The sequence below is a fragment of the Falco cherrug genome, chromosome 6 (assembly GCF_023634085.1).
Source record: "Falco cherrug isolate bFalChe1 chromosome 6, bFalChe1.pri, whole genome shotgun sequence".
NCBI classification, from domain to species: Eukaryota; Metazoa; Chordata; class Aves; order Falconiformes; family Falconidae; genus Falco; species Falco cherrug.
In genome coordinates this window covers 53349646-53376976 of record NC_073702.1, presented here as the reverse complement: position 1 = coordinate 53376976, position 27331 = coordinate 53349646, and the positions used below count along the sequence as shown (strand labels likewise).

Here is a 27331-nt window from a genome sequence, read left to right as displayed (position 1 = left end):
GTAGTTACTGGCATGGTTTGACTGCCGACATCTTTCATCTTGGCTTGGCCAGCGTCTGTCACTACTGAGAACCAAAGCCTTGTTTTTGCATGGGACATAACAGCTTAATCTGTGGAGAATGGAAACATTTTACTGAAGTCTAAGATTTATGTACAGGTATGTGGATAAAATCTAATGGCCTCTTACCTTCATATGTTGATTTGATCATAGAATCACGGAATGGTTTGGGTTGGAAGGGACCTTGAACAGCTAAAACTGTGATGCCTGTTCCACCGTCTTCCTGAGCTGCTTGAAAGAGCATCTGTGGCCCTGGCCACGCTTCTGGACATCTCTGTGGTGGTAGCACTGCCTTGGGAGACAAGCCATGCTCTCTCCTTACCACTTCAGGACCCTGGACTGGTTTCAAAGCCAGAAAGGGAGAAGCAGAAAGTCCAGCTGCTTGAGGGAGTTCTGCTTATTTTCTTAACCTGTGGCTGATAGCATTGTTTTCTTAATTTTTCTTTTTCCTCTTGGTGTAGGAGTTGGAAGTGCTCTATGTTGATAGCTTAGAGAAAGCAGAGGGGAGACAGAGAAGAGTAGAATGAACTTGGGGACAAGTTTGGTTTGGGGCCCATATGTTTGGCATATACAGAATTGTGAACTCTTGTAGAAGAAGCCAAAATTTTCTTCTTTGCTAAGCTGTCATATTTCAAATAAAACTAGCTGTGATTTAGATGCACCTAATACAAGCATATAGTTACCCCCATCATTTTCTCATTCATGATCACATGTGGTTGTTAAAGCCAATAGAAAAGTGCATTCTCAATTATCATGCAATTATTATACAATAACTAGTCCTTAAAGGTATATAATACAGAAAAATTATGTCGTGAAATGAGCTTGTGTGCACAAGTTCTAAAAAATTACCTGTCATGCTCATTTCACACAGAAGAGCCACTATAAGAATGTGTTTCTTTGTTGATTAATGAAGTATTGAGTCTTTCTAGAACTATCCATCAACAGGCTGCTTTTTAGCAACAAACTGCATCTCATAGCAGAGAAGTTGAAATTTATGTCTATTAAAATAACTACTAAGATTAAAAATTACAGGAGGTATGTATTCAGGTGGGATTTCTTACTCCTCTTTCAGATAGCAGTTCTTGCTTAGGAAGGCCATGCCTGGGGGTGCAGCTCTTCTAAGAACTGGTTCACAATTTCAACCACTGCAGAAGCTGTCCACTAGTTTCAAGTCTTGGTTCTGCCAACTAAGCAGAGCAGAGACATTCCAAACCGTGCATCCAAAGGACATGGTGTAATTTTTCATTTCTCTTTCTATTTTTCTCCAAACGTAATAATATATTCTTTGTAATGTAATCTAGGGAGAGACGATCTGATATTCAGGGATTGCCTTAGACTGTCCTGTTGATACTCTGTGCAAAGCTGGCAAGTTAATGAACTATTACGGACATTCATTCTTCAGGGACAAGGGAACTTAGGCAAAAAACCCCCCAACAAAACAACCTAATCAAAAGACAGATCTCCAAAATCAGAACACAGTAAGTGTTCATTTTTTAAAAAAATAAATATTTTTTGGTCTTGTACTATTGGACTACTTCCACTGTCTATGAGCTTTCAAAAATGTTCTTGGTGAAAAGAATGTTTATGGTGGAATCAAGATAAGGACCATTTATGTATTTGGATAACATATACAAAAGAGTTTGAGATTACATACTTCATAGGAGGAATATGCTCACTTTTCCTTGGGAAGAATGGCATTGTACAGACTAGAGAACACAAACTTTCCTCAGCAAGCAGGGAAGGAGCGATTGCTTTCCAAAAGGAGAAATTGGGGTATTCACGTAGATTTCTCTGAGGCTAGGAAAGGTCTAGATATTAGCAGAGTGGGTGTTGTTGCTGTATGAGTATTGTTTATGAGAAGCTCAGGACCTCACTGAGGAGTGGAAAGGTCTAAGAGTAGACTAACAGAAGGAAGAAAAATTTTCATTTGGTCCTAGTTTCAATGTTCACCTGGTGTTGGGGAGACTAGGGGAGTTTTCACCTGAACCATTGTAACATCTCCTTAGTTAAGATGCCCTTGGCAGTAGAGAGGGAACATTTTGCTGGTAGTTCACTGTCTCTCCATACATAAGGAACACACAAACTGTGTCCCTTGCAGTTCTGTTGCAGAAACCTCGCCTTTCAGATTTGGCATGCAACACAAACAGGGGTGTGAACTGAGCTACATGTTCACAAAAATATTAATCCGTAAAGATACCAAGTTTCCTCTTGGGTGAGGAGTATGCAAAGCCAGTATTTCTTATGTGGTCTCTGTTCAGAACTGCTACAGTTTTGAACAGAAACAGAGTAAAATATGCTTAAATTTACTGTTTATAGAGCTTTGTTCTCATCTTGGATCTTGTACACATTCCTTTTCTCGAGGGAATGAGGCCAAGGATTTTATTTTGACTTTGACAACTTTGTACAGCTCTATCTAGTACTGAAATGCATAACGCACTGGTAAAAGAAAACTAAACAATTTTTCTTTTAAAACAAACAGATTTTATCTGAATGTCATGTTCTGAATGGAAACAAAAAAAATCTTAAAAGAAATGCTCCTTTTCAAAAGGAGTAGGCAAATAATCTACATTAAGAAAACAACATTGCATCTCTTGTGTACCTAGAGTTCTGTATGAGCAATAATTAAAAGTATAATGTCTTTCTGTTTAAAAAAAATATTTCCAACTTCCATGTGTGGCAATCAAACAAAAAGGATTACCACCTTTTTACAAATTTAAAAAGTTGCTTCATATGCATCCAGTTTTTGTTTCAATGACAACCCTTCTCACTGAGTGCTACATTATTATTTTCTGAACAAAAGTGTGTTGATCAGTTTAGTAAGCTCCTGAATAAATTTGTGTCCCATTTTCTCATGTTTATTGTATTTCCACTTATCAGCTTTCCAAAGAATAGAAAAGTTGGAAAGAAGTTTAAGTGAAACTTTGTTCTTACCTTTAAAGTGCCTTATGATGGACTTCTACACAGAAAAACAGAAAGTAAAATACTGTATAGAGAATTTACAAGGTGATGAAAGCTGGCTGATTTTCTGTGGGATTTTTTGGGGTCTTGGGCTGTTTGTTTCTGTGGGTTTTTTTTCCCCTCCTTTTTTTCTGGGGCAACCCAAGGAAACCTAGCAGCCTGGGGAAAGCACTGCACATTTAACACAAAGATAAGTATTTTCAGCTTTTAAATAGTCATAATGACTTTGTTTCTACACACTTTGAATATGAGGTGGGACTGGGTCTTAGTTGATACTGACAACTAATGAGCAGTAGTGAATCAATCCAATACTATCCTGCCTGCTGCAGTTATGCATTACATTTGCCATATCAGTTTTGTCACCTTGCACTTTTTTTTTTTTTTAATGGGTTACAAGCAAGGTCTTGACTTACAAGAAACTGCTGCACATTTTTAACTTTTTGTAGACTTAATTATTTGACATTAAAGTAGTTGACTATGATACAACTAATATTTGAAATCTGCAATACCTGTTGGGTACTTTGTATAGTGTTATTTAAAAAAGCTTTAATTTCATGCTGAAAATTTTACTTTACATTGTGAAACATTGACTCTTGACACACTTTAATAAATTCATTATTAATAGTCTTGCTGTATAACTAGGTGTTCAATTTAAATATGTGGTGGATCATTAAAAAGGAAGTCATATTCCACATTTGAGGCCATACTTGCTTAAACAGGGCAAAAAAGAATCATTATTTTCCTGGTTTTCTTTTTTTTTTTTTCTCTTCAGTTAAAAATGACTTCTGAGCTACCAGTTTGCAACAAATCGAAACACAAAGGACTTTATTACCATGCTTATGTAATGAAATGATGTACCTATTTAAATATTAATAAATCACCTGTTTGTAAGTATTTCAGTAGACTTCCTTGCTTGAGATACTTGTGGGCATAGTACTTACCAGTTGACAGTATTATTATTACTGTCAATTACCTGTCATAAAACTGTTCAGCTGCTTAAATCTTTGAGTTTCACTATACTGCTTGAAGAGTAAATTAAGCAGGTGCAAGCTCATCTATTGTTTGATTTTACAAAAATGTTATAAACAGATTCTCTGTCTCCTGAGATGCACTAGTGAGGTATTTGCTCCCATGGTCTTTGTATTTGGACAGCTTTGCAGTTCTAGTGATTGAAAGGCAAAGATTAACTTTCAGTTTTGTTATTAAAAGAAAATGGGAAAACCGCTACAGAGACTTATAAAATCCTTTTTTGACTAAGACATAAAATATGATCAGCATTTGCACAGATGCATGTGATAGCTGTAGTATTATCTGTCTTCTGAAACACCCTCATGCAATGAGCACAGTCAGATGTTCTGAAATTACAAAAATGGGGATAAGCCAGTTGTCTGGCTTCATCAAGCGCATTTTTTTAAGGCAGTGCTAGATACTACAAGAGCAAAGGCATTGTTAAATTAGATGAAGATGTTAATAGCTGGACACACTGAGTGGAGATATGAAAAAATCTACATAAGTAACATGTCATTTTGCCACTCAGAACTCCCTAGCATAGAAAAATTGTGCCTTCTTGTATTCACTTACGGATGTTAATATACTGGCATCATGAAGCCAAACAGTTTTTCTAAGATGAAGGCGGGAAGATGACGATTATGACAGTGATGGCAAAGCTATTGAGTGTTTTTTAACAAATGTAAGTTAAAAGACTTGTAACTTGTTGTCATTGCCAGTCCAAGTATTTGTGTGAATTGTGACCCCTATGCAAATGATTTAACTGTTTTTTCCTAGATTTAATAATAGCGAAGCAGCCCAGAATTGCCCTATGATAAGGCATTGTTTCTCCCAGCATTAGCTATTTTCTACTGCTGTAGGTCTTGCAAAATTAAGTACTGTTTACACTGTAAGACCCACTAATACTTCCCAACCCAAGGGCAGGCAAATGCTGTCTCCCAGCAAGGCAGGGATGAGATTCTAGTACACAATGCTGTTGAAATGTCAGCTCACTCCAGTATGAGAATTGACCATAACCACAGGATCTACACTGCCCTAGAACTTCTGTAAGCAGCTCAGCATTTCCCATGTTCCCAGCGTCAGATATCACCCTAGGCTGTAAAGGATCCATTGCAAAAACTAACTTCCAGCCCTTACTCTACCAAATCGTAACCTTAAAATTAATTCAAACCAGTGACAATCCTTGCCATCCAATGCTAAGCTGGGCCCAGTCACCCTTGCCTCAGCAAGTTCTTACACTACTTCTCTTAGCCTCACAGAGTGCAAAGCAAACTCCTACAGCTCTGCCGCCTTAAATCCTAAACATAACACTCATTTTAGCTAACTACAGCCCAGTGACCACCAGATGCCCAATAATCTGCTGTGAATCTTTCATCGCTGCTGCTTGCGTCAGCACCAGAGTCCCTGCAATTTCCAGGATAAACATAGGTCTTCAGTCCCTGCTGTCCTCAGCTCCAAACCTGACACGATCAGACCTGAGCCTTGGCCCTAACTGGGCCAGCAGCCCATGTGCTATGCCAGATGAGCTGTGCCCACTTGCCAGCTCCAGTCTCCTGCCCAGTCTTCCAGCATCCGCCAGCAGGCCCAGCTTTTCAGCCCTGCGCTTCACTGGGAAGAATGTTTTCAGCTGCATTCTAAATCTGACTTTTAGAAAAAAATTCATGTAGTGTTTGGGATTTGTTGTTCTTAAGAAACTGTGTACTGATCTGCGTGAGTAAAGGTAGACTAACTCTTGGCATTTCTGTAATACAATAGAACTCTTACTTCCAATACTGCAAATAAAGCAAAATTACTTCATACCACAATAGGTTAGCTGGAATACATTTTTGTTAACTGAACTATATCATTGCCCATTTAAAGTAAACAGAAGCAGCTAAGGATGCATGCTGTTAATACTTACCCCCTATTTTGTTGTCATAAGTTGCAAAGTGGCTTTTCTGCAAAATTTCATTCTCAAATTTGACAAGCAGGTGCTAAATTTTATCTATGTACAGCTAGAACTAGATTTTACAGCTTGAAGCTATATCCCTTACTCTGAGTTGCTAATGTGAAAAATAACTGATGCAGAAGGAAAATTGGAGGTTATCTTTTGTGCCAAGTGATACTTGCAAGTCGAGCTTCAGAACCGTGAGATTAGTCATGACTTTCTATCCATAGCAATTATACAATTGTAACTTAGGAACTGAAGAAGAAAAAGGTACACTGATACTTGAATTGGGATTTTTAGTTATTAGTACTACTTATTTTCAATGCTTTTGGTGGAGGGGGGGAATTGACAGCAATGAAGTATTTTGCCTCATATTTTTTCTCCTGCACATAAGCTGTTCTGCTCCATTCTCAGGACCCCAAATAGATCAGGTTACTTTAAAAACATTACTAATGTTACTTTTTAATAAAAAGAGTAAGTTTTGTCATCTTCTAAGTAGCGCTATGTGCAGAAGAAGTATCACTAGGTGAATGAAAATGTTGGCCATTAATATTTTGTAATGTGCTTTTAATAGCCAGACATGATAGCAGCATCAAATGACCTCTTGCAGTACTAATGCTAATATGCTGACTTACTAAGAAACTTTACATGTCACAAACTAGGAAAACTTGGTGGATGGCACTGAAATCTCATGGTGCTGTGTTACTCAATTTATGTCTCTGTTGACATCCTGACCTTTATCAGCACTAATGTATTACTGAATACATAACTTGCTTCTTGACAAAATCGTCCTAAAAGGCTGATAGAGTGTGATGCATTACAAGGCTGCTATTTTCTAGGGGGTTTTCTTTTGTAGTTTAACAGTGAATTATTTCAGGTTGACTTAATAAGCAACTCTAAGAGTAAATATACAAAATATAGGGTACTATGCAGTTAAAACACTTACCATCTGACACCTTCAGGGAGGGAAGAAGGGAGAGGGTTAGCCAGAGACAGCCCAGGTCACCTGCTGCAGCCTGAGCTTAAATGGGGCTCCTGATCCGATGGGCAGAGGGTGTGGGTGGCATCCTCAGGAAGGCCAACCAAGGTCCTATTAGGGCACGTGGGGTCCTGACAAAGGCATTGCCTCATTCTCCTGAGCCAAAGCTGTGTGTTGGCGTGTGAGCTAGCTTGATGAAGGTGTGCTGCAGGAGACAGAAAGTATGTAACTGCTGTGGTGCTGACAGGCTCAAAAGAGTTGATGCAGTTGCTAAGTAGAAACATTTCTAACAGCTGCGTGTGGCATTGCCCCAAGAATCTCCCTAAATGCAACAAGCAGCTCAGCTGCCATAGAAAAATGGGTCTTACCCACTGGGGTTTTGAGAAACCTCTTGTATGCTGCAGGGCAAAGGTTTTTGCTTTATGTGGTAGTGACGTTAGAGATGTAAGATGTCACAGGCATTCACAGAGCTCCTTCCTTCCTTCCCTTGAGCAATGAACCTACAAGCAGAAGTGATTCCAAGCACTGCATCAGGGTGCACTTCTGAGCTCTGTATGTGCAAACAGTGTCCAGCCCCCCCGGGCTTACTCCCTGTGACTACAGAAATATTTGTTTGTTGTTAAAAACAACAGCTTAAATTTACTTTGGCCCTTTGTGTCCTAAAATACGTGTTCTCATCCATACTTACGGTAAATAGTTGCATTTTCCTTTGAAATGGCTGTAGTGCTAACTACTGCAAGCTGGCAAACCTAATTTCAGTTCTGTGAAAAATTTCAAGATTTGGAAATATTTTTCATCACACATTAGGACAAAATGTCAAGAATGTACCCATTTCTGAAAGAACTGAAACCCCACTAAAATCCCCAAATGCTTTGCTTTGGACATAATATGTCAGAATGCTGTGTTCAAAACCGTTGGGTGTTTAAGTTGAAGTTTATAATCCTTTACTGGCAAGAAGTAGATAGCAGATACTCACAGCTTCTGTTGTCTGGGAGACCCCTCCTCGTTTTAAGAAAGTACACTTTATGCAAATCCTTCAATTAATTCTGAAACCCGAGAGGACGTGATGGCAATAGTTTTGTCTGTCATGGGCAGTTCATGATACCCAACCTGCCTCCTGGTGGTATGCAAAGAATATGAGTGCACTCATCACACAGATCTTCAGTCCCATGTAAACTGGATAAGGCAGTGCCTACCAGGGAAGTCAGAGGGCTGAAGGAATGATAATGGTAAATCATTGCTCCTCATTTTTCTGGAGCTTTTCTCATTATTTGTGAATTCTGCTATATACAATGAACCGCATTGTCTCCGATATATGCGTACAAATTCTATCAATAGCAATGAGAACTGCACATGCCCCTGTCAAAGACTGTTCTTCCTTCACAGTCTTTTCATAACCTTTCACATGGCATGGTTTAGTTAATCTTAGGCCTTGCTTTATTATTAAATGTCCGTTTATTATTCTACTTTATTTTAAAGCACATTCTTCTTGTATTTAAACTCTTTTTTCCTCATAGCCATCTGTGAGAGTCTATTTGGTATTCTGGATTAGAAATATTTTTCTTACCGATATTTTCTCCATCTCATAGTAGTTTGTTACAACTTATGAGTTTTGGCATTTATTTTATTTTATTAGCCTATGAAGAGCTTTGAAATGTTGAGTTTTATTTTGTTTTGACCCTTCTGCCCAGAGAATTACGTGGATACTGTAAAAAGATACAAGAAAAATATTTGGTCACATTTTTACCCTATCACTGTCTTAGTCTAAACAGGATATCAGTCTTTTAACCTAAAGCCTACCCTTCAGTGTGCATGCAACCTTTTCGTTTCAGTGGGAGCAGTATGTGCAATTGAAGGACATGACGTGACCTTATATGTGTAACTTCTCTGCTTTTATAACATAGTTTTTTGTTTGGTGGCTGAGATTTTTTTAAGTCCAGACGAAGGAAAAATGACATTTAAGGGACTGTCTTTCCACTTTTCATTTAAGTAAGATAAAACGTTCATCCATGAGTGAAGCATCCAAAATTAAGTACTGGAATAAACCAATTATTAATTATTTTATTAAAAATTATTTCATTAATTATTAATAAATATTAATTATTAATGTCGTCAATGTCTAAACCGTTATACTCTCCACCCAAAGGGTCTGAGGAGTTTAAGAATGAAATGCCTGAGATGCTAAGGAAACCACGTAGCCTCTTTAAAACCAACTGCTGTTGGAAAGTAGAAAATATGAATCTGTCTTAAAAATTAAGTGATGACTTCTCCAGGAATCCTATTGACTTTTGGATGTTACAAGGGTGATGCCAGTGGCAGGCATATGTGACAGCAGCCGCAGTGATGAGCTGAGTGACACCTGCTCAGAAGGTGTTCGAACAGTCTTAGAGTCTCATGAGAAGACTCTCGGGGGTACAGAGGATGTGCCTGTGGTGGGTTTTCAGTTGCTGTGGAGTGATGCAGCTGAGTGGTGATGGCTTCCGCAACTGGCCAGTGCTTTAGGGGTGCTCTGGCAGCCTTGTCTTGCAAGAAGGGGCACAGGCAGGGGGTGTGTGGGGAGAGTCTCATCCTGGAGCGGCTATCTCCTGTGTCGGGCTCCTAACTGCTGTGAGGGCAATGCACGCAGTGGGACTGAGTTCACAAGCACACTGAATTGGTGTCAGGACATGTTCAAGTGGCCTCCTAGCCTCATGCGAAGGGACCTCACAGTGGAGCCACCCTAATCCTGGAGCAGCAGCGTTCTTTAGGGAACACAGTGACTAGGAGCAATGAAGAGGGACAAGTAGCAATTCATGGGTTTGGGCACATGCTGGGGAGCTGGAGTGCTTCTCTGTCTCCTGTTCTCTGCCAGTGCTCACTGCTTGCTGAGTAGCTCTGGGACTTGTTTCTGGATCTTCTGAGACTTTTTTTTCTGGCGTCCTCAGACCCATGCTGTACTGCTGGGGAAGGCTGATCCTGATTAGGGAGGGTCAAGTACCCATTCAGCTAGTATTAACAGTCCCAGGGCACAGCTCTCAGAAGCAGCAGTTTGCTCAGAAAGGCCCATGGAAGGGGGCCAGAAATCTGCTGAAGGCCATGTGGGACTCATCAACAGTAGTGTTGCACCACAGAGCACAGTTCCCAGCGCCAAATGGAGCAACTACTCCTGGCACAGCAGGGGCTGCTATTCAAGTCACATCTCCAGTGAGAGGATACACCTTTCCAGATCTCAGGCTGCAGAGAGTATCTGGTGCGTTTCCCAAAGGCAGGAGCAGGAGAAGATGGTGTCCTTGCTTGCAGGAGGTGTACACTAGACGAGCAGATATTTTGCCAAGATAAGGAGCTGTGGGCGAAAGGGTGCAAACTGCACAGGATAAGGGAACCTAAAAAATGTGTTGTCAGCATCTTCATAGAGATCCTGCAGAGGCAAAAGCCTGAACCTGTAACTGCACAGAGGGAGGGCAGCCAGAGACCATGGTCAGTTGTGGGGCAAATGGAGAGTCCCAGACAGGGAAAGACAGGTGGCTTATGACTCCTGGCAAGAGGAGGATGGCAGATCTGCAGCTGCAGAACTGGTTCAGTGTGCTGGTAGCAGGTAAGGGAGAGAAATCCATCCCTGGAGAGGCAACAGAGCCACCTAATGAGCCATGCATTAGCACCAAGAGGAAGTCACAAATGGTAGTTGTGTGGGACTCACCTCTGGGGGTACAGAAGGCCAGATTTCCTGATCTTACTTGCTGTTTAGGGAGGTCTGGGACTTGCTGGGGACTCAGACCCAGCGCGTTGCAAAGAAACTGCCAAGGCTTGTCTGACCTTTGCACTATTTCTCTTGCTGCTTAATTACATTGGCAGTATTAATACATCTGGGGCAGGAACCTTAAGCTTATCAGGAGTGACTGGATGGCTTTGGGAATGAGGGTCAAAGGCATGGAGGCTCAGGTGGTGTTCCATTGAGTCCTGCCAGTGCAGAGGAAAGGCCTGGGGAGGAGCAGACAGATTCCACAGGTCAAAGTCTGGTTGCACAGCTGATGTCGTTGACAGGAATTTGGCTTTTATGAGCATAAGACTTGCTTTGGACAGTAGGAACTGCTAGACAGAAATGGTGAAAGGGCTCTGCAAAAAAGGGCATGGGAGTCCTGTCAGACTGCAAGCTGAACGTGAGCCAGCAGCGTACTCTGGCAATAAAAAAACCCAACAGCTTCCTGAGCTATACTAACAGGATCAAAAGTTCCCCTTTGCTCAGTACTCACGAGGTCTCTACTCAGGAGGCAACTGGAAGGCTGTGTCCAGTTCAAGCTCCTCCATTTTAGGAAAGATACTGATAAACTGGAGTGAGTTCAGCAGAGGACAACCAAGATGGTCAAGAGACTAGAGCACCTGATTTGCAAGGGGAGACTGGAGGAACTGGGCTTGTTCAGTCTACAAGAGAGAAAGCTTTGGGGAGACCTAACAGCAGCCTTGCCCTAGCCACGACTACATTATCGAGAAAATGGAGCCAGTCTGTTTCACAGTGCTGCATGGTGGAGGGCAGAAGACAGCAAGCATAAGCTGAAGCAAGAGTGGTTCAGACTGGATGTAAGGAAAAAAATTTTTACCATGAGGACAATCAAACATTGTAACAATTTGCCCAGTGGGGCTGTGCATTCTCCATAGCCAGAACACATAAAGCCCTGAGAAACCTTGTCTGATCTCATAGCTGATCCTGTTTTGAGCAGCAAGTTGGATCAGAAATCTCCTGAGGTCCATTCCAGCCTGTTATCCTGTCATAATACAAATATCCTATGATCAAATGAATTTAGAGAATAATGAGCCAGTAAACTCACTGATGAACTCTAGAGTATTAACATGTTGTGCCTTAGCTTTCCCTTAACATCTTGTTGCAGAGTTAACAGAACAAGGCATGAAGGTATTAGCTATTCAGATTCAGCCTGGAGTCCTGGCTTTAACAGCAGGGAGGGGGAATTTGCTCTGAGTTGATGAATTGTGCACAGCAATAGTTGAAAAGTGCATGTCTGTTCCAATTTACCAAGTCTTCCAGCAGGGATGTGAGAGGGATGGGTGAAAGGGCATCTTCTAACTTCACCAGTATTTGTCGGTTAAAACCCTTTCCTCTGTTTTAGGGAAACTAGTGTAAATGAAGATTAAATTGAGAAATACAGATTGTTTGAAAAACAGTGATGGGGGAGAGCAGCCCTGCTTTGCATCATCCAGGAGTTTCAAAAAGTTGTCAGAAAGACAACTGTGGTGTAAGTTACATGAGTGTATTCATTAAATTTACAATTGGGTGAAAGCACATATGTGTTTACACAGAAATAATGGGCTTAATAATATTAACATGCCAAGTGGTGTATTCAAATAAACATGAACAAGTAATGGCACTTGAACAGTTCCTAGAACTTTGATTCAGTTGCTTTGAAAGTACTTTGCTAAGAATCACAAGCATTGTCTTTTATTTAATTCATAGGGAAATTGTGGCACACTGAGGTGATTTGTTGAAGGTCAGCTTGGCAGACTGAGGAAAAGAATTACGCTCTTCTGAGCCTCAAACCTGTGTTCTGCTAAACTGCAGGGGGAAAGCAGACTGAATCTTTGACCTGAAGTGGTCACCAAGCCAGTAGTTGGATATTGTACTGTATTAAACTGTGTTTTCATTCTTTGATACTGGCACCAGTTAAACCCAGAAATTGAGCAATAACTCCATTACAGCTTTTGACTCTGTCTTAAAATGAGTTATCCATTCATACGATGAGTGTCATACTGACCTGTTTACATATTTGTCACAAAACTGTGTTCTTTCTGATTTGCAACAGCTTAAAAACATGAAATTTTGGACAAATATTCCTACAGAAAGCCGGGTCTTTGGCAGGCTGTTTAGCAAGACCGTATTTCCCTTCATATTCCCCCTCTCTCATCTACATTCACACTGTCCCTGTACATATTGCCAAACATTTGCTGTGAGAGAACTTTTTGTTTGATAAGGCATGCCCACAAGCTCTTCCCCACTTTCCACTCTTTGGAAAGGCAGAGCAAATACTCCATATTTTTTAATCTCCTCAGCCTTTTAAATATGACCATTTAAATTTCTATCATTCATTTTTTTGGGGGGTGACAGTTTTGTTAGTTCCCTCCAAAGCTATCTGATTCTACTTGCAGTGTTTAGCCTCAGGAGTCTCTTCTGAACAATGCCTAATATTCCTTCTTATGGACAGTCCATGTGCCTGCAACCACTGAAGTGGGCTTTCAGGTATCATCACAGCAGCTTTCACTGGTGCCAGGCAGTGACTCTATTGGGCCAAGAATGACTTTCTCTTACATTGCTGTAACTGTGTCTGTCATGGTAGAGCAAAACTCCATGGACTGTACTTCCTGAGCCTGAAGTACGCTTACTTGAGAATGATTTACATTACAGAAATATCACCAGAGAAGTCAGGATTGGCAATGCACATGTTGGCATCAGTCTAATACTCTTGATTCTTTTTGTTGGTGTTGGTGTAGTTATGCATATTGAAAGACTTGACCCTTTTTGCCATGTAAGGTGCTTTATTATCTGGCATTGTTTACAGGATGCAACTGCACAAATGTCATCAAGATGTTATTTTGCTGTTGGCAAAGGCTGTCCTCCTCAACACTTCAAACTTCATTGAACACTGTAGTACACGTCCTGCTATTTGAAGTGGTGTTTGGAAGTGTCTCTTGGCTTCAACCTTTGGGCAGGCCCAATGTGATACCATAAAGCTTCAGCATGAGAAGAGAGACCTCACTGTGAGAGCAGTTACGTAATCTTTCTTTCATCTGCTGATGAATGCAGCTTCCCAAGGCCTTAATAAGAAATGCTGTCCGTCATGCAGATCTCTATTTATGTATTTTTCAGGACAAATACACAGTTCAGACCCATTCTGAGCTTCTTCCTGAGGTCGTCTTCAATGTCACTTGAGTCAGAAGATTGATCAGATGAATATATAATTATTTTCTAAGTTACAGCCTGTCATGACCAAGCTTTCCCTCTGTAACTTTGTTGGTAGGCAAGCTTTCAACTTTTTATGTTGATAGGTCAAGATGTTTAAAAAGTATCTCCCCTTTTCACAGTAGCGGCAGAAAGATGGGATAGCTACATCAACATAAAAAAGTTACTTATATTTTAGTATGCCTGTAATAACCATCAAGGCCTTTTCTATTAGCCTTGAAGTGACCGTGACTGACCTCTCTGCAAAATATCTCCATCCCTGAGGTCTGTCTTCACAAGACATCCTATTCAGCTTCAAAGTCCAGGATCATTCTTGAAGTCCAGGATCATTTTTTTAGGTGTCTTTCATAGGCATACACTGTGTAAAAATACTTATAAACAGGTACTCATGGGAGAAAGATGGCCATCTATGGTTCTTCTTTAAGATATTTTGTCTATATGTACGTTCAGAACCATCCTTCTAACTCTCTCCCAGGGACTATATAACAGTTTTCTAGTTCTGAGACTGAGAAGCACAGTGGGTGTGGGATGTCTCTCTTCCTTTTAAACCAGCTGGTGCAGCATGCAGGGAAAGTCAGTGCACTGGATTTGGCTCAGGTAGAGTTAATTTTCTTCATAGTAGCTGGTATGGGGCTGTGGTTTGGGTTTTTGCTGGAAACAGCATTGATAATGCAGAAATGTTTTCAGTTGTTGCTGAGCAGTGCTTACTCAGCCAGGGCCTTTCCTGCTCCTCACCCCACCCCACCAGCGAGGAGGCTGGGGGTGCACAAGAGGTGGGGAGGGGGCACAGCTGGGGCAGCTGGCCCCAGCTGACCAAGGGGGTATCCCATACCGTATGGCGTCATGCTCAGCATATGAAGCTGGAGGAATAAGGAGGAAGGGGGGGGGGGGATGGACGACATTCAGAGTGATGGCGTTTGTCTTCCCAAGTAACACTGACGGAGCCCTGCTGTCCTGGGGATGGCTGAACACCTGCCTGCCCATGGGAAGTGGTGAATCAATTCCTTGTTTTGCTTTGCTTGCGTGCACGGCTTTGGCTTTACCTATTAAACTGTCTTTATCTCAGCCCATGAATTTTCTCACTTTTGCCTTTCTGATTCTCTCCCCGATGCCATGAGGAGGGAGTGAGCGAGCGGCTGGGGCTGAGCTCCCAGCAGGGGTTAAACCATGACAGACAGGTTGTCTGTACACCTTATAAATAGTGTTGGGGGGGTGGGGAATGACCTTGGGAACAAATGGGTCTATTTATTGGTATATAAATCTGTAGCTAAGCATAGAATTTTTGAAGGAAATAGTTGCAATTCAATACCATGTCTATCACATTATCTAACTCTGCTAACTCTGCCTCAACCTTGGCATCATTCTTATCATGTCAGTTATATAAAATCAAGTAGGAGTGTGAAAAACTAGGTGAAAAGATTCAAACAATATTATGTACACTTTTAAATTCACAGTTGTTTCTTTCAGAAGTGGTTACTTGTCTATTTTCTTAAAAAAAATCATATACACCTTCTTTCTACAATAAAATATTTCCCTCCTGATACTGAAATGGCTGAAGAAATAAAATGTAAGTATTACAGCCAAAATTGCGTATTCTTATGATCTCAGCTAGAGAGTATTGTTGGACTAAAGGCCTGACTTAGCTTCTGATTTTCCAACTTTGCTACATCAAAGTAAATGACTAACAGTCAGAACTGACAATAAGCAGTTAGTCAAACCTCTCAACTAAACAGTAGTATAAGCTGTCAGCAAAACACCCGAAAGTCCTCTTCCTGTGTTTCTTATCCAATTAGTACACACTTACAAAAACTGGAAAACATGACTGTAAAGCTATAAAGACAGTGAAGACTTGTGCTTTTGACATAGCTTTGCAGTTGTCATTTCAGGGCATGTTGATTTTCTATTTAATTGTGGGTTCAGTTAGGAGCTTTGGTTTCAAATTTCCCCCTTGGTCACTTAGTTCAGTTCCTATGAAGACAGGCAGAAGGGAGTTCACATAGTAAATATTTTTGCAAACTCTCATTTCCAAGTTTCTCTGACTGTCATAATGGCATACTTCAGGGCCCTTCTGCTATTTTTAAGGAGGCCTGAAAGGACAGAATTTAGGAACCAGTGAAACTCTCTGGGATGGCTGAATGAGAAGCAAAAGAGAACTGAGAACACGGGGAAGGCAAAACCCCTGACTTATTGTAGTGGTGGAGCAGAGAAGCCCTCAAGGGAAGTTGCTCCCACATTGATAAGGTGATGGTGCTCTTTGGTGCACAGACCCAGTGACATTGCCACCAGAGACCATTGCTGATCCCTTCTGTGTTCTTCTTCCCATCCTCCCCATGCTGGAGTTGGGCATCCAGGGAGTGCTGGTATCCTCAGTACGGTCTTCATGCTCTAGGCTATGGGCAAACTGCTCCTTATTATTCCTTTGTAGCTGGGCCCTTCCCTCCTTAGCTGGAGCCAGCAGGACCCGAGTACCTTAACGCCCTGAAACCGCAGAGCTACTCCAGCTCAGTTTTCTGGCTCACTCATACTCACCAGATCCTCAGTGTGCCTCTTCCAGCTGGTGTGGTGGACTCCACCAGCTGTGTTAACACTTCACAATGTTTTTGGAAGCTCCCAGTTCCAGAGCTGAGGAGTCCTGATATAGACAGGGATGTGGAAATGTTTACAAAACGTGTTGAACGATATCAAAACTCCTTTGCTTCTCCAACTGTGTTTTAACAGGAATTAGTAATAAAAAGACCCAATGAAAATTGTCTCTACTATTTGCTTTTTCATTATACTGCTGAAAGTAAATAACAACCCTGCACAGAATCTGCTATTTACTTCAAAACGCAGGTCAAACACAGCAAACCAAGCTGCCAATGATACGTTTCTCTGACACCATACGTTCTGGCTCCTCTTGAAGCTCTCAGTATCCATTGAGAGTGATGATTGTAGGTTAATACCTTTCAGCTGGGATGCCATATGGTGCTTGCTTTTAATATTAACACATAGGAGAGGGGGAAAAGAGGGGAGATCCTTAGGATGGGAATGAGAATGTGTTTTTGGACAGATACGGAGGTCAGCTTTTATACTTCAGGGGCAACACTGCACACCTCCCCCATGAAATTATAATTACTAGTAAAGGAGTTACTCCTGCATTGTAGACTCTTTTGGGAAGTGTAAAGCTGCTATAGCATCTCTTGTGACCTCCACTTCCATTTTCTGTGCAGGCAACAGCACCATTTCTGTTTCTCCTGATGAGGACCAAGAAAAAGAAGATGCAGGTAAGCTGTTACCATGTTCTGCTGAAATGAAACATATACTTCTGAAAACCAGCTATAGACTATGCAGACTAGGGATGTGCTTTTTCCTGGATTATTCCTGGACCCATTGCTTATAAATTGGATTATTTTTCTTTCTAAGCTTTTTTGCTTTGGTGGACCTTCCTGGACTCATTGTTTAATCTTTAGCACTTCAACTCCTCCGTCTAAAATAACGGTGTATTATCAGAACAACTTAGGGGATAATCATTCTTCTTTACTTAAGAATTTGTAACTTCAAAATCTGACTTCATTTCAAATTGGGCAGCAGCCAAATATTTTGAAATTCTCAGAAAGAAAAAGAGAAGTAAACTGGATTGATCAAAACAGTTCAACTGTAATGTTTATCTTGAAAGACATTTTAATATCTCAACACAAATTTGATCAAATTTGTAATTTTAAAACAGAAAATCCATGTTTTATTTCAGGAACATGTTCATGGAATGTATTGAGGCTCTTAGAACTCCTTTCAGTGTTTCTTAAAGGAAGTTTGCATAAAGCAAACATGGTTTTGAGAACATTTTATTTTCTCTTATGAAATATCTCTGTTAAGATTGTAGACATGTATTCTCTCCATTTATTCACTAGACCTTCTATGAACTGTTACAAAACAGGAAAGGATTGTAAGGTTTAGTTTTGGAAGCTTGGACAGAAAATTGAAGCTTTATTGAAGTCTGTTTTCAGAAGTGTGGTTGTTTCTGCCTGGTATTTTCAGCTATATACATCTAGAAAAGCAAGAAGGCATCACACAAGACCTTTTACTCCTTTCTGAAGTGCCTACTTAGACAGGCTTTTTCGTTAGGCATTTCTGTATGTTGAACATGTGTCATCTTATCATGGGCACAAAGCTTAAAATGTAATGTTGATTTCTGTATGGGCACCCTATATACTGTAAATATGTTATAAAAATACATGTGTTTTAAGCAAAGCATCTAAGTTATGTTGTGCTCAGTATCCCGAATGATCACATCAAATATTGAAATGTAAATATTCAGGATTTGTTATAATTTCCAAGAAGCTAATTAAAGCCATATCTAAAATAATGTTTTACATCTCGCAGTAAAAAATTTCCCTGCACAACACAAGGAAGATGCTTGTACTAAAAACTTAGAGGAAGTGAAGAGGTGTAAGGCATCTTGATTCCTAGAAATACAAACCCTTTTAAAAATATATGTACAACTTTTTGGTACCCTTAAAAATATTTGCCATGCACTTTTTTGGTGCTACATGGACATTTTTCTCATTATCTGAATTTAAACCTGGTTTCCATCAAACCTATAGTCTGTCTCTCTTAGCTGCCTCCAGTAATTTTTTTAGTAGGTTTGTGTGTGGTTGTGTGTGCTTAAGAAAACAACATTAGGTTGTGCTATCTGATCTTAACATGCTGTACTGTTGTGGTGAATTTCTTAATGCACTAGGGTGTCCGTCAGGCCCCAGATACAACCACAAAGCCAAGCCAGTGACGCAAATCAGCAGCTGATATAAACAAGTTGACACAAACCAGAAACTAAGCTAGCAGTGAACCTCCAGAGATGCTTCTTTTTTTCTCTTCTTTTTTTGTCTTCTATTTTTTTTTTCTTTTAATAAAGGGAAACATTTCTCAGCAACAGAAATGCTTTTGCATTTGCCTCCAACTTCACAATTAACCTAAATTTGGCTCTGTAATGTGCACATTTATGAGAAAGAATGTGATACAGCCTGCTTGTAATTAGTGTTATAGACAGTGTGTCCTTGACTTAGCATGTTTGTTGATTTTTAAAAGTTCCCTGATGACCTTTTTTCCTATTTATATGCCATTTAATAATCCATAAGAATATTAACAGAAGAGACCATAGTGCTCTATTGAAGTCCTGTAATTTTTTCTGAATCTCTTTACCATTAGGTGATTAAATGCATATAATCACTTTCTTTACAGCTAGAAATCTCTCTGTTTCCTTCTTTCCACACTGTATCCTTCTTTTAAGGGTATATGTGGCACTTTACTGTCACTATTGAGTTCACACTTCTAAGCACAAGCATGATCTCATCCAGGTTCATACTGGGCACGCTTAGCTAGTGTACTTACTGCAGCTACATGCCATGATAGTAGCGCTATGTGTGAATACAGCTTATAGTAGCAGAAGTGCTTTGTTCCACACAGTGCCCTGTCCTGCTTTCCTCCTCCTTCCAGGCAAATATGATCTTCTAGCCCAGGTCCAGGTTTGTCTGCGTGTCTGCATCTGGGGCAGCTGTAGCATTGCAAACTGCTCACTTGACAGATACAGCCAGGCCAGAAGGAGTGCAGCAGAGACGTGGTCAGAACTATCCACCTCCTCTCTTTTCTCAGAATAGTTACCGTTTATTCTGTGTGTGTTTTTACTAAGTCGTTCAAGTACCTTATTCTGTTTAAATAAATCTTTATTAAATGTGAATATAACACTGTTTTCAACCAGCTTATCTCTTGTACTAAGTTCCCTCCTGGAAGGCTGTGTTTTTTCTTCAACATACTTAAGTCTGAAAGCATAATACTGTGAACTTACTTTATTTTATTAAACTCCAGTTTTTGGTTTCTTTTAAAGACTATAGCACAAGGAAAACAGCAGACACAACCTGATCCTAAAGGGTGACAGTATTTAAAGTTATGGAAGCATGAGATATATCAAGATTCTCCAGTCTATTTCTGACTGACACTCTGCTTTAAATAAACTCAGTTTAATCGATTAACCTTTGTTGGAAACTGGAGTAATTGTATTTACAAAACTTAAAGACTGTACACATATTAAGTACAGTCATTCATTAACAAAAAAAATAAATAAAATAAAAATATTGGCTGTTACATATGTAGTTGCAGTGGAAAATAATGTTTATCTCCTGCTAGAGAAATGCATGTATGACCATGCTGATATGTCTCATGCTACAAATCTTTTCCTATTAAAGGGATAATAAAAAGGACATAAAAGCTCTGTTCTGCAGAGCTTTCATATCATGTATCCAGGCTGGAAAACACAAGAAAAGTTGTCAGTCAGGCCTCCTGGAAGTGAATGTCCTCTTTTTCATAGTCCAGATAATACTGTAACAGGAAATTACTTCCATATGTGGAATACACATGTGTTAGGAAGAGTAGAACATTTTTTGTATCTATTAATAGAGAGATGTCGTCTACTGGATATTATAATTTACTGAAGAGTCCCCGAGGTTAGTTAGGAAATGCTAGCTGTTGTTGCAGTTATGACCTTTTGCAAAATTGCTTTTAATGCACTTTCCACAAAATTTAGCCTTCCGACAGAAAGTGGGTTGAGGTACAAAAGATAAGGAAACTGCAGTTCATATGTCTTTTTTCTGATTATCTTTTATCCACCAAATAAATTACAGATAATATTGCCTGCATTTTTCTAGTCTTCTGTCATTATCATCCCCTGATCTCAATGTAATATAGAAGATGATGATAAATAGGTATTCTCAGAGGCAAACGTGGAGTGTTGAGAGGGTCTGTAGACAGAGACATTTTTTCTTTGCTGTCCAACTTTTACTGTTATATTATCAACTTAAAACAAAACAAAACAAAACAAAAACAAGCCAACAGACAAAAATACAGGAAAACAAAACATGGAGCCACTGTGCTTAGCTTTGTTCAGCTTCTAGGATAGGGTTCCAGGGATTAAAATTTCAGATATAAAGATTATTTTCATACCCAAACCTACTCTTTTCTGCCTAAGCACATATTTTGCCTACTGCTCAGTTCATTGCAGTATTAATAATGCACAGTATAGTACCATTTGTATACTATATAAAATAACCAAAACCATCCTCACTCTCTTGCTGCTTTTAGCTCTGGATTTTTACATTTTATCTGTTGTAAGAAGTACTGTTGCAATTTGGGGAACTACTGTTCATGAGTCACTGTGTAATGGAACATTTCAATGCGTGTGGAGTCAGCCAGATGCTGTCAGGCTCCTGTGTCAGGTGTAGACAAGCTTCAGTCCCTCAAGCGCAGATGGGGAGGACGTTGAAACTCTGGGTGGGTATAGCTTGGTCAAGATAGAGCTGGTGTCTGCAGAGGTAGACTAAGAGGAGTGGCCAAATCATGTCCTTAAATAAAAAACTGAGAGGGATTCTCATCTTGGGTTGCAGTTGCAGTTCAGTTCTAAAACCGTGTTACTTTCAAGTGGTATTAACAGCAGCAGAACGGTTCTCATAGACAAGGTTCTCACTCAGCAGCTCAAGCAAAAAACACATTAATGGGTGCTGGTAGCCCTGCAACGTGCCTGCTCAGCCCCATTCTGCCTGGTCCCTGTCACTACCCTCTCGCAGCTGAAAAGAGGGGCTGGAGGGGTTGTACTGCTAGTGGACTAGTAGATTGGTGACAGGCTGGGGTATGGAGCCTAGGGTGTTGCTCTGCCTCCTCTGTGTTCAGTTCTGCCTACAGTGATGAAAAAACTTGAGTTATCCTGACATAACAATGAGATAGCCACATCCTTTATGAAGTCAGTCTCCTCCAAGAGCTCTGTTGGGGATGGTAGTTTGCATGTGGAAATCCCCCAGAAAGGAAGACAAAGAAATGAGTCTAATGCTGAGTCTTAAAAACTGCACTGCTGGCAGGCTGCAATGGATGGGTGGAGGGGAGGCTGAAAGGTTTTATCTATATAGTCTTTTGGTAGTTGCCCTCAGGACAGTATGTTTCGTCATTAAGGACAGTGGACCTCCAAATGCAATTCTAAAGTCAGTGAAGGTGCAGCAGGCTGTTAGATACCTCCCTGTATGAACTGGCACAGACAACAGACCACCTGCAAACAACTGCGTACGTAGAAGGTGGACAAGCTGCAGAGGGTGTCATGCTTAAGGCCATAACTGCAGAAGCCTGTCACAGCTTGTGTTGATATATTCAGTGAAGGTCTCAGGCACAAAGCTTGGGAAAGGCAGAAAACCAGAGATGACTTTTTTTTTTTTTTTATAATAGGGACTCACTGAGGAAGCAACCAAGCAAGAGGAAAGCATGCTGCATGGAAGACAGATCCCATGATTTGGAGGAGAAACCCTTGGCAGAATCCGGGGTGGGTTTGGATTGGATTTCTTGTCTCCTGAGAGTCCTATGACCTCACCTGGAAGCATGCCCAAAATTTATTTTAAAATTATCTACAAGGAGGAGATGCATGCAGATAATGCCTCAACCTCGCATGTTCTTGAAGGATGAATTGTAGCACCAGAGTCCCTAGAGGGTGAAGGGAAGATGGGTACACAGTCAGCCCTTGTCTGGAAGGCCTGGGAAGACTGGCCCAGGGGACGTACAGAAAAACTGTATGCAGGAAATATTCTAGAGCAGGCAGGGGAAGCCTGCCTGCAGCCCCACAGCCTGCAGGGGCCAGGGGAAAATTGAGAGTGTGCAGGCCTGATGTGACTGTGTCTAAATACAGTCTGAGTAGTCTTCAGCTGAAAGGACCTTATCAGGACTGACAGGATTTGTTACAGGCTGCACTATGTGCTGCTGCGGTCTTGCACCAGGGACATTACAAAGATGATAGATGATGCTGATAAAATGGCAATCTGTAAGAGTGTTATAAAAAGGTCTTCAGAGTTGTATTTTTGTCTAGGACTTTAATAAGTGACAGAAAAACAGTAGGTTGTAAAAATCTGAATGCATGCTTCTGGAGCAAAAAGAATGTCAAATGTGAACATGAACAAGACAGGAATGAAGGAAATGGACTAGTGGAAGAGTAGAGAGAAGGGAAAGGTGCTACACGGAAGCAGAGCGGTATACATTTCAGAAATCTAATTTGAAAATCATAATCCAGATCCCACACTCTTCTAAATCTGGCCCAAAATATCTGAAACTGTGGACCCTAAAACCTTGAGGTAGAAATTTTTAGAGGGTTTCTTATTTATACTCATTAATATCTCTGGGGAATACAGGTTGCTATAGAACAAAATTTCTGTGGTATTGACATGTGTCATTCTGACCAGAGCTAAGAAAATATGAGCTGAGTGCAATTAAAATCATATGAAATATATAATAACTGATTGAAATTTAGCATGCAAGCTCATCAGTTTGAAAACATTTTAGACAGAAGTGGTGAGATATATGTGTATCTTCTCTCATGATACAAACCCCAGAATATGCTAATGGAATTTTAAGGTAGAACGTTTAAAATAGATTAAAAATAATCACACAATTGAAATTTAATATATCAATTTCCACAAGGCAGAAGAGTCTAGAAATAATGAGGATTCAAGACAGCATAAAATGAGAATATAAAAAACCAAACCTAGATGACATTTAGAAAGTTAAGAAGAGATATAATTTTTGCACTTTGCTGTGATTGTTTACTTTGAATCTATAGCAGATCTACCGACCACTACTGCAAAAAGGATAATAATCATAGTTGCTAGTCTGACCCCTTCTCTGATCTGGCATCTTGGTTCCTATGTTCTATGTTTCTCCTGATAAACCTCTTTATGGCTGACAAAAATTTGTATCAAATTGTTTGAAAATCAGCCACAGTGACAAAGCTCTTAAGAATGTTAAGGAGCTGCCTTTAAAACTATTAATCTGGTAGTGCTGTCTATCCTTAGCAGTTCTTTCACTTACAGTGGCATGAGGACAGAATAGAAACCTTTGCCTGTACTTGCTGCTTTACTGCAGTACTGCACAACTTGTGCTAGCTTCTTTAGTCAGTGATTTAAGCTCAGCTGAGTCTTTTTCTTAAAGACACATAGTTCTCTTAACACCTAGCCTAGGTGCTTTTCTGAGAGATTTCATGTTCACATTTTACAGTCTCAGAAAACAGTTTTACTAAGCTACCCATACCAAATCCAGTCCCTAGCTTGGGTGCCATCAAGAAGCCATGGGAATATGCAGTTCTGTAGAATAATAGTACAGGCATCTGTAGGATTACATAGGAAACCTGCAGAATATATTCCTTCATTTTTTATGCCAATTTGTCACAGTATTTAAAAAAATATTAAAACATTTTATTGAATAACGAGTAAGAATAATCAGATAACCAGAGCCACCCTGCAGTTTCAAAAGAGCTCAGCTATGAAAACAGTGAACTAAGAACTGTGCATAACACGTCTGTTGTAGCAGTCGCTGTATTTGAGGAGCTGAAGGAGGTAAATGTGGTATCAAACTTTAGAAGTCCATGGGTGCTCTGGAAACCTACAGAATATAAGTCTGACTCCATTACAATCCAAATCTTTAAATTATAATAATGAATTGAACTAATAGCCAAATACATAGATGAAAATTTAATGTGGTTTTTGTAGAGGGAAGCCACTCTGAGGTTCTTAGAAAGAGTCAACAGCATGTGGATGAGGGTGGTCTAGGGAGTCAAGCATACTTGGCTTTCCAAAAAATTTTCATAAAGTGTTCACAATAGTTTGTGAATAGGCCAAACTTCTGCAGGAGAAAAGAAAAAAATATCCTTTCAAGGATAAATTACTGGTAAAAAGTTGAGTAAGTTTTCACGGTGGTGGGAGTTTTCCATTGGAGTCTCACAAGGGAATGTGCTGGGAAATGTGTTCAGCTATTCATAAAGAGACTGAAAAAAGTGGTGGAACAAGGATATGAAGAAATTTTCCAATAATCAAAAATTGTTCAGGGTGGCCAAAAGCAGGGCTAATTGCCAAAGGAATTTATAATCTTTAGTAAGTGGGTAAAAAGATGATGCTTGAGTGTCAATACTGATAATGTACAAGGGTGAGGGGCCACACACCTTAACTATGTCTGCAAAGCAATGGGCTTGAAATGAGCTGTTACTTTTAAGGAAAGACATCTTGGACTCCTTGGGCAGGCCTCTGAAAACATCAGATCACATATTACCAGACAAAACCATGAAAAGAATGAGGAAGGGAACGGAGAGCAAAATAAACAGTCATTACACCACTGAATAAATCCAAGATATGTTCACATCTTGAACATTAAGTGCAGTTCTGGTTACCTCATTCCAGAAAGTAAATATTAGGATATAAAGTACAAAAATACTAGTCGGGAGTATGGAACTGAGGGAGTTTTATCCCAAGCACAAATACAGGCTAGGTGGACAATGTATTGAGAGCAGACCTGAGGAGAAAGGCTTAAGGGTGTTGGTTGGTGAGAAGCTCAGCATGACCTGGCAACGTGCGCTTGCAGCCCAGGAAGCCAAATATATGCTGGGCTGCATCAACAGGAGTGGCCAGCAGACCAAGGGAGGCGATTCTCCCCCTCTAGTCCACTCTTCTGAGACCCCACCTGGAGTGCTGCGTCCAGCTCTGGGGACCCCAACATAAGGAGGACATGGACCTGTTGGAACAAGCCCAGAGGATGGACATGAAGATGATCAGAGGGCTGGAGCACCTCTTCTATGAAGACAGGCCGAGAGAGTTGGGGTTGTTCAGCCTGGAGGAGAGCAGGTTCCGGGGAGAGTTACAGCACCCTTCCAGTACCCAAAGGGGGCCTACAGGAAAGCTGGAGAGGGACTTTTCATGTAGTGATAGGACAAGGGCTAATGGCTTCAAGCTGAAAGAAGGTAGATTTAGGTTAGATGTAAGGAAGAAGTTCTTCACTGTGAGGTTGGTGAGGCACTGGAAGGGGTTGCCCAAAGAAGTTGTAGATGCCCTGTCCCTGGAAGTTTCCAAGGCCAGGCTGGATGGGGCTTTGGGCAACTTGGTCTAGTGGAAGGTGTCTCTGCCTATGGCAGGAGGGTTGGAACTAGATGATCTTCAAGGTCCCTTGCAGCCCAAACCATTCCATGATTCTATGATGAGTTAATAGATTAAGAGAGACCTCATTGGTGTGGAAAAAGACCAGAGGTGGGTCGAGAGAAAAAAGCATAATATAATCACGGAGAAGGCAAGTAAGAAACGATTATGTGCTTTGTGACACAGGAACTCTAAAAGCAAAAAAAGAAAGCACTTTTTCACACAATGCACAGTTGTCAGACTCATCACCCCAAGATCTTGAGTCCAAAAATATGATTGTTTTCAAAATTAAATTTAAAAGTATACGTAGGATAGATTCATATTGCCAGTAAACATAATGGCCCAAATATGCCTTCTGTCTCAGAAGATCCCTTACCAGATTGCCAAAATCCTTTCAGAGAAAGGATCACTCTTTGTCTTTCACTAAGCATCTGCTGTTGGAAAGGTTTCCATTCAATGTTTATCAATAGTTAATGGTTGTTGTAGCCATGCCAGATAAACAGTATTGTTTCACTTTGTATTTATGTCTGTCTTCAAGTGATGAAGCTACGGAATTCTCCTAGGATTTTTTGTGTCCCACTTAGAAATAGGCCAGTTTCAAAAGGTTTTCAGGCTCGGGTGGGTTTGTGTAATGATCCCCATTTGAGCTGGAGATCTTCAGAGAACAGGCACTCTCATGAGACTGCTGGTATTTCCTGTTTCTCAGTAGACCAGAAATACAGTAGCAGAGGAAGAGCTTTTCTCTTAGCACTGTATGATAACTAACCTTCTGCCTGAATCTAGGAAGTGCCACAGTGCATAAAACTGAAAGAAAACAAACAAGCAAATTTAGTGTAATCTTTTCAGCCCCCAGAAAAGGGTCATATTTGGCTTGTGTTTGGACAGTAGTTGTTCACCCCTCCCTAGTCCCGTGATATATTTTTGTTCAGAACTAAGGGCTAGTGTGCCATTTTCTAAAATTAACTACATGCTTTTTGTAAATGTGTCTGCTTTAAAGCTCTGACATAAGTATTTTACATTGTAAAGACAGAGGTATTGTACAGTGGCACTCGACAAACTAATCATAATGTAACATTTCCTTGCAGGAATAACATTTTTGCCTCAAAATATCTCTTAATAGACATATATTAAAACAGGGTCTCACCAATTTTCTTGAAATCTGCCTAGTGATTTCTTTTAAAAAATCTTGCAGTTGTGGATATATATTGATATATGTGTAGATTTTAAACCCAAAAGGTCAAACATCAATTTCAAGTGGTTCCAAAGTAGACAAGTTAGAAACAGTGCAGATTTCTATTGACGTAGAGGATTATAAAAACAGAGTGACTCAGTGGGCATTTGTGTCCTTCTAGTAGATATGCCTACACATTTTATATTTTAACAATTAAAAAAATCTCATTAAAATATTTGTAAATTTCTTGTATTTTTTATACATGAATATTTTAATGGTGCGTTTGTGTGTGTAGATTTTATTTGTGTTTGTAATGTAATACAATAAAATGTAACTC

General features: G+C 40.2%; 2 long non-coding RNA genes across 2 annotated transcripts; one reads left to right on the top strand and one right to left on the bottom strand.

Annotated features, from left to right (window-relative positions):
* Nucleotides 1-6978, bottom strand: LOC114016687 (uncharacterized). The gene is made up of 3 exons (XR_003561301.2): nucleotides 6897-6978; nucleotides 187-544; nucleotides 1-109 (listed from the first exon to the last, which is right to left on the bottom strand). It is a non-coding gene; the product is annotated as an uncharacterized LOC114016687 (long non-coding RNA).
* LOC129736414 (uncharacterized) lies at nucleotides 20-27331 on the top strand. Its single transcript, XR_008732982.1, has 3 exons — nucleotides 20-156; nucleotides 17082-17135; nucleotides 22108-27331. It is a non-coding gene; the product is annotated as an uncharacterized LOC129736414 (long non-coding RNA).